The sequence below is a fragment of the Syngnathoides biaculeatus genome, chromosome 18 (genome assembly GCF_019802595.1).
Source record: "Syngnathoides biaculeatus isolate LvHL_M chromosome 18, ASM1980259v1, whole genome shotgun sequence".
Classification (NCBI taxonomy): domain Eukaryota; kingdom Metazoa; phylum Chordata; class Actinopteri; order Syngnathiformes; family Syngnathidae; genus Syngnathoides; species Syngnathoides biaculeatus.
Window position 1 is genome coordinate 16,998,674 of NC_084657.1, and position 9,797 is coordinate 17,008,470.

A 9,797-nucleotide genomic window follows, 5' to 3' on the forward strand; every position below is an offset into this window, starting at 1 on the left:
TTGTAGGTCCAGCAGGAAGCATCAGTGCTCATAAGCAGGCAGTTCCACTTCGTGGGATCCTGATAGATTGGCAAAACTCCGAATGCCTCTGGCCACTGTCAGGCTACTTTTGGCCAAATGTATAAACCTAGGTCATCTCAACAGAGAATAGAAATAAGAAAAATGATTCCCTGAAGATAGATGGAATAGGCTCTAGTGCTGCCGCAACCCTTGTGAAGATAAGCGGCTCAGACATTGAAAGGATGGATTGCAATTCAGCCAGAGTGTTGTCAAAGGTGTGGCGATTTTGAAGATGAGGTGAGGGTTCCAACAAATAGCTGATCCATTATTCAGTTGTGGTCTGGCGGATTCCCTTGATTAGTGGCCAGAGAACATTTCTTCATTTCAATAGCCATGTTTCACTTCTCTTGTATATTGTTGGTTTATTTAATAAGACTGTGGTAGTCTAACATCACAATATTGGTACCTTACATACCTGCCAAGAGGTATCACTGTCTTGCCTACACATCCTCTCATTGAAATATTATACATACCAGATGTTGTTTTTCACAGCCAGATGCCATACCAAATCGAACAGTCCTGCTTTGTAGAAATATGGCTCACCTTAACACAAAATGTGGACTTTGGTATTTCTCCCACTTATTTCTAATGTTATTGCCACTTTTGCGCATTATTTGGAAGAGAAACTGCTGCGAAATGAGGAACAAATTATGCCCCTATTAGCATGCTCTCTGCTCCACTGTCCCTGACTCCTTATATTTACCTGCAATTGGTGTACACAAACAGATGATTAGCTAATTATAAGAAGATACACAAAAATAATTTGAAAAGGCAAGGGACTAGAGGGATATGTGGGAGAGAGAGCAAGTTAGTTAAAGATTTACTGAGAAGGAATCGTGATGATAGCAATCTTCGGATGGTGAGGCCAAAGACTGGATCAAATGGCAAAAACCATTGGCAAAAAAAAAAAAAATTAAACCTGAACTTGCTATTTTGGGATAGCACTTTCATGGTAGTGTTAGACTATCACAGGAATGGTCAAGGGTAAGTTTGGTTTAATTTACATTAATTTAAAACTATAGTGTTTTCTACTCTACTGAAAAAAATGCTTCAAATTAATGGACGCACAACTTTGACAGATGCCCCTTCCCTGCAGTAGTCCATTAAATCAAGGTTACACTGTATTGTATTTCATAAAAATCTGTGACATGTCTACGTTTCACACCTAAGCCCCGTCAGGGCAAAAATATTGAAAATACTCAATGTTACATATAGGTACTGAATATGTAAGCTGTAAAGGTTGCATTGTCTTCTGTGTTTAATATGGTTGACCAATCACAGGGGACATATAAACAAAGGACCATTGCCCTCACATCCATACTTTTTGGGAATTTGGAGTCTTCAATTAACCTAGCATGAACGTTTTGGGGATTTTGGAGGAAGCTGGAGTACCCGGAAAAAACAGGCCAGGCAGGATTTGAATCCGGGTCGATCAGAATTGTGAGGTGGTGAAGCTAACCAGTCATTCACCGTGCTGTCAAATTGACGGTTACTTTACAGTTATGAAAGAGGAAAAAAATACAACAACCCAATGCAATGCGGTATGAACAAATGTTCTCTTTTTCATTTCACGCACCATGTTCAGTTCTAGTGTGGAAAAATGGATTAAGACCGATTGAGTCATGAAGATGAGGTAACTAAGGTACGAGCCTATGGAAGAAAGATTTTCTTTGCTTCGGATGACAACTGGAACTCCTCTGGGAGAAATATATGATGTAAAAAAAGAGCGTTCCTGCTTCTGTTGTCATGGCAATACCATCCATGAAAATGACAGAATTGACCTATGGTCTGCTATAAGCAAGAAAGGTCAGCGCCGGAAAGAGACCGTCACTTCTGAAGGTTAGCGAGATGCGTTTAAACCAGCCGCTAAACGTACTGTACATTCTTTTGTGCATCAATGGTGACTCACAATGCTATACAAGCACAACTCACAGGTTCAAAAATAACTGAGTGAATGCCTAGACTGTGAACAAGAGGTTCTGTCAACCTGTCTGAGAGCAGTTGTGTCCATGTTAGTAGTCTGAAACCACAAGTCCAACTAGTAACAGATTGTGAAATAAAGAGACTGTTACTTTTCCTCTAAATATTTTTAAATTCCAGCAAGAATTCGTTTTTGTTGATGTACAGTATGTGGACATGTAGATAATTATATTGGACATTTATCACAGAAAGGCTACAGCTACTATTGGATGTTTATATAGGAATAGCTATAGAGCGCCGTTTGTGAGCTGCATATCGAAAAGATCACAAGAGCAAAGTGAAGGAATTAATGAAGCCAATCTTACGTATAAACTGCTAATTGATATATAATAGATGTCACTGACAGGACAACGACCTTGCATATTTTGTTGTGCAATGTGAGCAGAGTTTTATTTTTATAGCACCTTATATCATTTTCAACCTTAGTGCTGTAATCAATTCAAGAAACGCAATTGCGATTCTGTTTCCACAACGTTTTGCTGGTTGTCAGTCATGTAGGGTAGATTTACATTAGAACACAAACATTTCATTTTGCTTGTTATATTTCTCAATTTACATGGACCTGAACTATCTGCAACTTGGATGAAATTGTTTTAATACCATATGTCAACAATATCTGAACTGTGATATCTGAACTTTGGGTAGCAGTGTCTGTCGTCAATACTTTGGTGAAGAGGTGTTGTAATCTATCAATACTGCTGTTCTGCCATAATTGCTTTGACAGCAAACTCTGATGGCTGGCTGCTTTAAAAATGGGTATTTCGTCACGATTCTGTTCTGACGTGGAGTGCAATTACTGTATTCTGATTCACATAAGTTACTCTTCACAAAAGCCCATTGTTCCACACAAAGTCAACGACTACCTGCATGTTCTCACTCACACATGAACACATTTTCTCCCAAAGCCTTTGTTGTGGGTGCTGTAGCACATGTGGATATTACAGAAGTCATTTGTCTTTGGCAGTTTGCGTTATTGCTCTCCTACCCCCAATAGAGAGCGGACATATTCTACACAGTGTGGTCCCTTAGGCAACCCCCCCCCACCTTCACACACACACACACACAGACATTTACGGTCACAGTCCTTTCCCTTCTCCTCTGTTTCATCCACACTCTCAGCGTGTGAATTCCAGGAGAGTTAGGCAGAAGCGAAGGAGAGGACACAAATGGCGAGAGCGCCGACATGAGCATAACCATAATTAATGGCTGTGGAGTGGTTGCACATGACATAATTAGATTTAGTGCTGAGCTTACATAAAAATGCAGTGTAGCAGTTATCCCTCGACATGAACACCCTCTACTCTGCTACTACATAAACAGTACAGTACAGTGTATTTGTGTTCTTGTAATTAATCTCCAATGACGCCTTTTTCATCTATGTGTATTTTTAGACCATTTCCCACGGCTCGATGGTGTGCGAAATGCGTGTGATACTTTGACAGTACGGAACCAGTTGACTGTAATCGAATTCTACACAACAAAACATGCTTGTCTTTTCAAATATAGACAGTAGAAATTCCCTCCTTATAGAGATTCACTTTCTTTCATGTTCATAGAAACCACCAGTAGGATAATGCCGAGTGAGAACTTCCATTGAGGAATAAGCGAGGCTTAATCATGCAGCCATTCTCCTCCACTTGTCTCTTTCAGTCCTGGGAAAACAACAGAAAGATAAGCTTGAAGAAGCCATAATAGAAACCCAGAAGGGTACCTATGGGTTTTGTGGGTGTGAAATAAGATATCTCAGCAATGCATTGGTTTGAAGTGAACCTCAATATTGAAATCGTACAATATAAAAGTCATTTATTTGATATTTCAAAGGAAGGATCGGCCTCAAAAGGTGTTGAGAGAAGAATGTTGAACCCTGGTATCAGATTTTACAAAATTACAAAATTTTATTTGGTCCAGAGAGGGTTAAAGCAAACAACAATATGCACCAGAGATTAAATTCAATATGGAGAATGCAAAACAGGAGACTGTAGGGCAGGGATCTCAAACTCAATTTACCTTGGGGCCGCCGGAGGCAGAGTCTGGCTGGGGGCTTGGCCGCAGCCTCGGCGTACATGCACGCATCTAAACTAGATTTTTCGTTTTTCTAAATCCCATCTTTTCAAATGTCTTTTAATTTTTTTTTTAAACACAAAATAAGATAATGCTGCTAGTGTAAATGTGTTGTGTGCAAATCTACCAATAAAAAACCTGGGACATGATAGGATTTTCCGGTACATAATAGAAAATTTACATTCTGAACTAGAATATTTCCTGAACTCCATGTTTCAACATGATAATACAGAGTTCATGGGGGAGGCTGACATAATCAATCCCATTTTCTTCCATAAGGAAATTCCAATAATACACCCTCTCCCCTGTCTTCCTCTCTCCTTCCCCTCACGCGTACATTCTGATGCTTTTTGTACCCCAGGGAAATTCATTCGTCATCACAGGGCAGGCTCTAACAGGATTTGGGGTGAGAGTAGGTGTTCACACCTTGATGAATGAGGAGAAGGTGCAAATCGGATCATCTGTGATTAAAAACTGATTTATTTCCACCTTTCTCGCGGTGGGCAATGGTGGCTAGCTGCTAAGAATGCATGAGAAAATACTCATAGACCAGTAATGGGCCCAAATACTATGAAGATTGGCCACTTGTTTCCCATGTAGACGCAGGCGCTCTCACAAAAGGTTTGGCTCTTTGCCATTTATGCATCTGCTAAAAATAACCCACTCATTAACACAATCAATACCTATAAAAAGGTAAAACTGTGAAGGATACATGCCGTTAAATCAACACGTGCACAGTTTTTCGAGACGCCACCTACGCTCTCAGTTGGTGACCAGCAAGAAAGGAGACAAAGAAGAAAAGAACCAATTTTACACTTTGCACACAAACGCTCTTTTAATAAACAGGCCCTTATCCTTGATTGTTTTGTGATGTGTTGCTTTTACCAAGTACAGCAATTAATTGTGCTTGTGAGGATGGACCAGGTTTCAATGCATACATGAGAATAGCAAAGCCAACAGAGAGGCAAATTAAAGTAAAAATAGAATGCAGTCCGTGAGCTGATGTCAGGTTTGTGCTCATGGATTTATTGAGACCTGCAGAACACCATACAGACAGGCCTAAAGCCCGACAGACGTGTCATGGGGAGAAGTTATCTGTTCTTGCATGGTGGCTCACTATTGTTATTAGCAAAGCCCCTCCGCCCCTGTAGGAAAGCCATTAACTCTCACATGGCTCTCAGAGGGTGACAAAGAAAAGGAAAGAAGGGCGGTGATTCAGACGAGGATGCCATTATTGTGTGGGATTGTGTTCGGGACTGTGAGGGAGTTTTTCTTTACCTGTGCAAACGTAACAGTCAGACATAAAGCAGGAAATGTGCAGACAGTGTGGACAAAGAGCACAAAGACTCTCTTGAGCCAGATGTAGTAGCCTAAGTCACATTTATTATTCTTGGAAAATATCAAAGCGTGAACCACAGGTGTTAAGAGAGAACAATTTTTTTCCTCTCGCCTTTTAATATGCAAGTGTCTGTATTCAATAAACTGGCAATGGAAGCACTAGGGAAGTGGGGGAGGGAGCGCCGGCAAAGGATCAGTGAGAGGTGAAGGCAAACCAGAGTGAGCTGAAGGTGTTGGTGTATTGGTGGTAGAAAATAAAATATGGTAGTGGGGTTGAACTGGCTGTCTAAAGAAATTATGCTATGTCGTGAAGGTGCTGCAAAAGCATGGCAAAGTCTTTCAGAAGAGCGCTGCTCACTTATTGGATAAGAAATCAAAGCTGAGAAAACTCCACTTGAGTTAAATTTACATGACCACAGTCGATTAAGAACATACACATTTCTTTTGAGTCTGATTAGTACTTCTGCATCCCATTTTAGAAGATGCGTATCTGGGCTCCAGCTTTTCTGTGTGAAGCTTCCTGCGGCATCCTTCTGCTTTCCACCTATTCATCCATTTCCTGTACCGCTTATCCTCACTCAGGTCACGGGCGTGCTGGAGACTATCTCAGCTGTCCTCAGGCGAGAGAAGATTATATACCCTGAACTAATTGTCAGCAAGGCACAGAGAAACAAACAGCCATTAACTTTCATATTCACACCTATGGCCAATGGACCTTTCCGACTGGCCATCTTCACCTCCGCCCCCTTTAGCAACATTTGCCATCTCCCACAATCTTCCAAAATGCCGACTGAACAGAACATGTTTGAAGTGGATTCTCTATCGCGTATTCCCTGTAACATTGCGGTATATTTTTTGCCAAATGCGCCAGACTTGTCCAGAGAGGTCTCAACTATTTCATGCAAGGATATGTACACGGAGTTAATATTTTGGACGGAGCAGGAGGCAATGTCAGACTGACAGCGAAACGTTGGTGATCGATGCAAAAAAGTTTGACGCCTTACAAATTTCATGTTGAAATCCAACAGGATAAAATTGTGGAATCGTACTGCACATGTAAATCAGGGTGAGTACTTTTTACTTGGAAAGATCCCGAGTAATATCGTTGTAGTCTTTATAAGTGAGTGGGTGTATTTATTTGACTTGGCTCGTAATGGAAACTAGTGCTCTGTCTTACAAGTCCGATGTGATACAAATAGGCAAATAAACATTTCTCTTGCATGACATTTGTATCACTAACCCGGCTCTTCGGCATAAAACATTCCACACTTCGTTCAGCAGATCAGTGATACGCTAACAAAGTGAAAGTTGTTTTCCTGCAATGTATAAAGCACTGATAATAATGAAATCAAACTCATACTTCTCCATCACTTACCTTTGAACATACAACCTTGAGTTTGTTGATATTGTCCACATTTAGTTGTACATGCGGTGTTGCGCAAGCCTTAAGCCATCGTAGACGCTTGTTATTTTAGGCTTTGGAAAATGAATCAACCGGGCCCCTTGTAACCTAGCAGGATATCTTTCATCAGAAGTGCACGTTCCCCAAGCGCATCTGAGGACCATTTTCTTCGTAACATTAACTTTTCCAAGCGCACACTCCTGTCAACCAGCATTGCTTGTGGGTCAATACGGCGAGAGGGGCGTGTCAAGCCAGGGGTTAAGACAATGCGGCTATCTGATTGGCTATTATTGTACAAGTGAGTGACAGGTTAGAAAGGTCCATTAGGAGGCTTCAATCAACTAACCACACATGTATTCAGGATATGGGAAGAAACCGGAATACCCAGTCATCCCTGGAGGTCTCCTCCCAGTGTTACGTGTTCACAAGGGTGGCGTCCAGAGGCATCTGAATCAGATGACCCAGCCACCTCACCGGTCTATGAAATTACCAACATCGGTCAACCCCCCTACATACACACACACACACACACACCACACACACACACACACCCAAACCCCCAGCCCCGGTACATAAATGCACCACTTGCTGTGCCGGATTTGCGCTGTTCATGAAAATAGGAGCCATGCTGTTGACAATTTGTGCCCTTCAAGTTTTACAAGGAGACTGCAGGTTTATGCAAAGCAATGTTTTTTTTGTACAGGAAATTAGGCATGTGTACCCACTTGTACTGGTGATACACACACGAAAACGCACAGACATGTGAACACCTATGTGTGCAGACACGCATGCACCATGTTCAGTGTAAACTGTGCACATGCGTGTGTGTATTTATGTATGCTGTGTGAAAGAACGAGAGGCAGTGGAGGCGTGCCTCTCTGTGTTCAACCTGCTCATCCAATGTCCTGGCTGTGACGGTGGGGAGGAGCTCACGCAAGCCACCTTCCAGACAAAGGCAGTATGGAGTGTGTGCATGCTTGTGTGTTTGTACCTCACACTCATGCACACAAAATGCGTCTTTTCACGATTCGGAAAGTAATTGCAGCCCTTTCTGTTCTTTCAAAGCCATTTACAAATCATGCTGACGTGCATTTGAATCCTCGACATAATAGCCACTCCACTACCAAATAGTTTCCCTTATTTTTGTCAAAGCAAGCGACAAAAGCGCCGCCGCTTAATGACAAGACAATAGAATGAGGGGGGGAAAAAAATAACATTTTCTTTCTACTTAGGAGTGTCAGGGCCACGTTGAACGTAAACCACCCAAAAAGTAAAAGGGTCATGAGATATTCTTGTAATAAGATTAAGTGACGTATCAAATAAATTTAAGAATTAAAAATTAAGTCTTAATTAGACCAAAGTAATGTAGTAATATGATTTGAAAATAAAATATGGTGAGACTTATGCTGTAATACATGCATAATGATATACATTTAACTTAATTCTTAACTTAGTCATGAATATAATTTGTATGGTGGCTCTCTTCAGTTGATCCGACAATGCTAGATTTGTGTGATTTGGACGTTCTTGAATTAAAACTACATTTTTACAAACATTTCTCTCATAATTTTTGAAAATTGTCCTAAAATGTTTTTTAAAACTTTTTTTTTCAAAACACATGACAACTTTTATTTTCCTTTTTTTTCTCTTCTGTGTGACCTAATACTCTTTCATGTAGACCTTAAGTTAACCCCTCCGCCCCCCAAGTCTCTTCCTTCTGTCCCCCTTTTGTTCTGTCCTATAAATTGACCTTGTAGTCATACCAGTGTGCGACACTCAAAATGCTTCCTGTACACCTACACACATACACGGGCATATCATACTGCAAGCCGCTGAGCTACAGAACTCAAAGGCACACGCTTCCTACCCCCCAGGTGACTTCACTGGCAGAGATCAGCTGAATTGATCGTTGTTCAGACATTGCAGAGGTCAGACGTAATGAATCAATCACGCATGCATCAGCATCCCCAGCAGTGCAAGCCAAGGCCACAGGCGACCAGACTGATGTAGTGTCAAATCATTCATCAATGTAGTGTGCAGATATTGGGAAGAATAAACAAATGACAAGGCTCTCAATGTGGGTTCTATAAACAGCATGGAATTCAAACAAACGGCAAAACAAATTTCCCATGTCATTTTCGGAATCGTTTGGCTCAGATGTTATAAATCAAGAGCGGTACTGAACACATGAATGCCCTACGTTGTGCACGAATGCAGTTCAATGACAACCGGACCGTCAGGCAACACTCAATCAGGACAAGAGATGGGCGACATGCCCTCAGTGTGGTCACCTTTAGTTGACCCCATCCTCTCCCTTTCTCTCCACATGCCCATGCCGCCTCCAATATCAACCTCATACACATTTCATGCAAATGACTGAAAAAAGTATCTAAAACGGCTTTGCGCATGTGCACTTATTTGTGGGAAATCCCCGTGAATAACTTTAGAAGCCAGATTTTTGTGGACCAAAATAGAAAGGTGTTCCCAAAAGAGAGCTCCATTATTCATGCTTGATGTACCCATCTTGTAAAACTCATCTTGAAAGAGATAAGTCAGCACCACTGTGCATCAAATGTGCTCTTTTCACATTTAAATTTTACATTTGAATGTCAACAACCCAGGCCCTTTGTTTATATGTCCACAATGATGCCAGAGATCCTACTTGGTAATATCCCACACCCCCCAGTGTCATTCATCCCTGCGTGCAGTGTGTCATCACAGGAGTTCGACCTAAAGCTCAGATAATCTACACGTGATCATTAGAGACTTGACCCTGCTGCATCCATCACAGCAGCGCGATGTTTGCCGTCTGACCTCACGTCACTCCACTTTACAGTCTGGTCTGCAGCCCAAGTTGTAAATATAAGCACAAATATACACATTGACGAAATAAACAGCTCGCCCCTTCAAATAAGCAATACAAATGAAGGAAAATCTGTATTTATGAATGTAAATT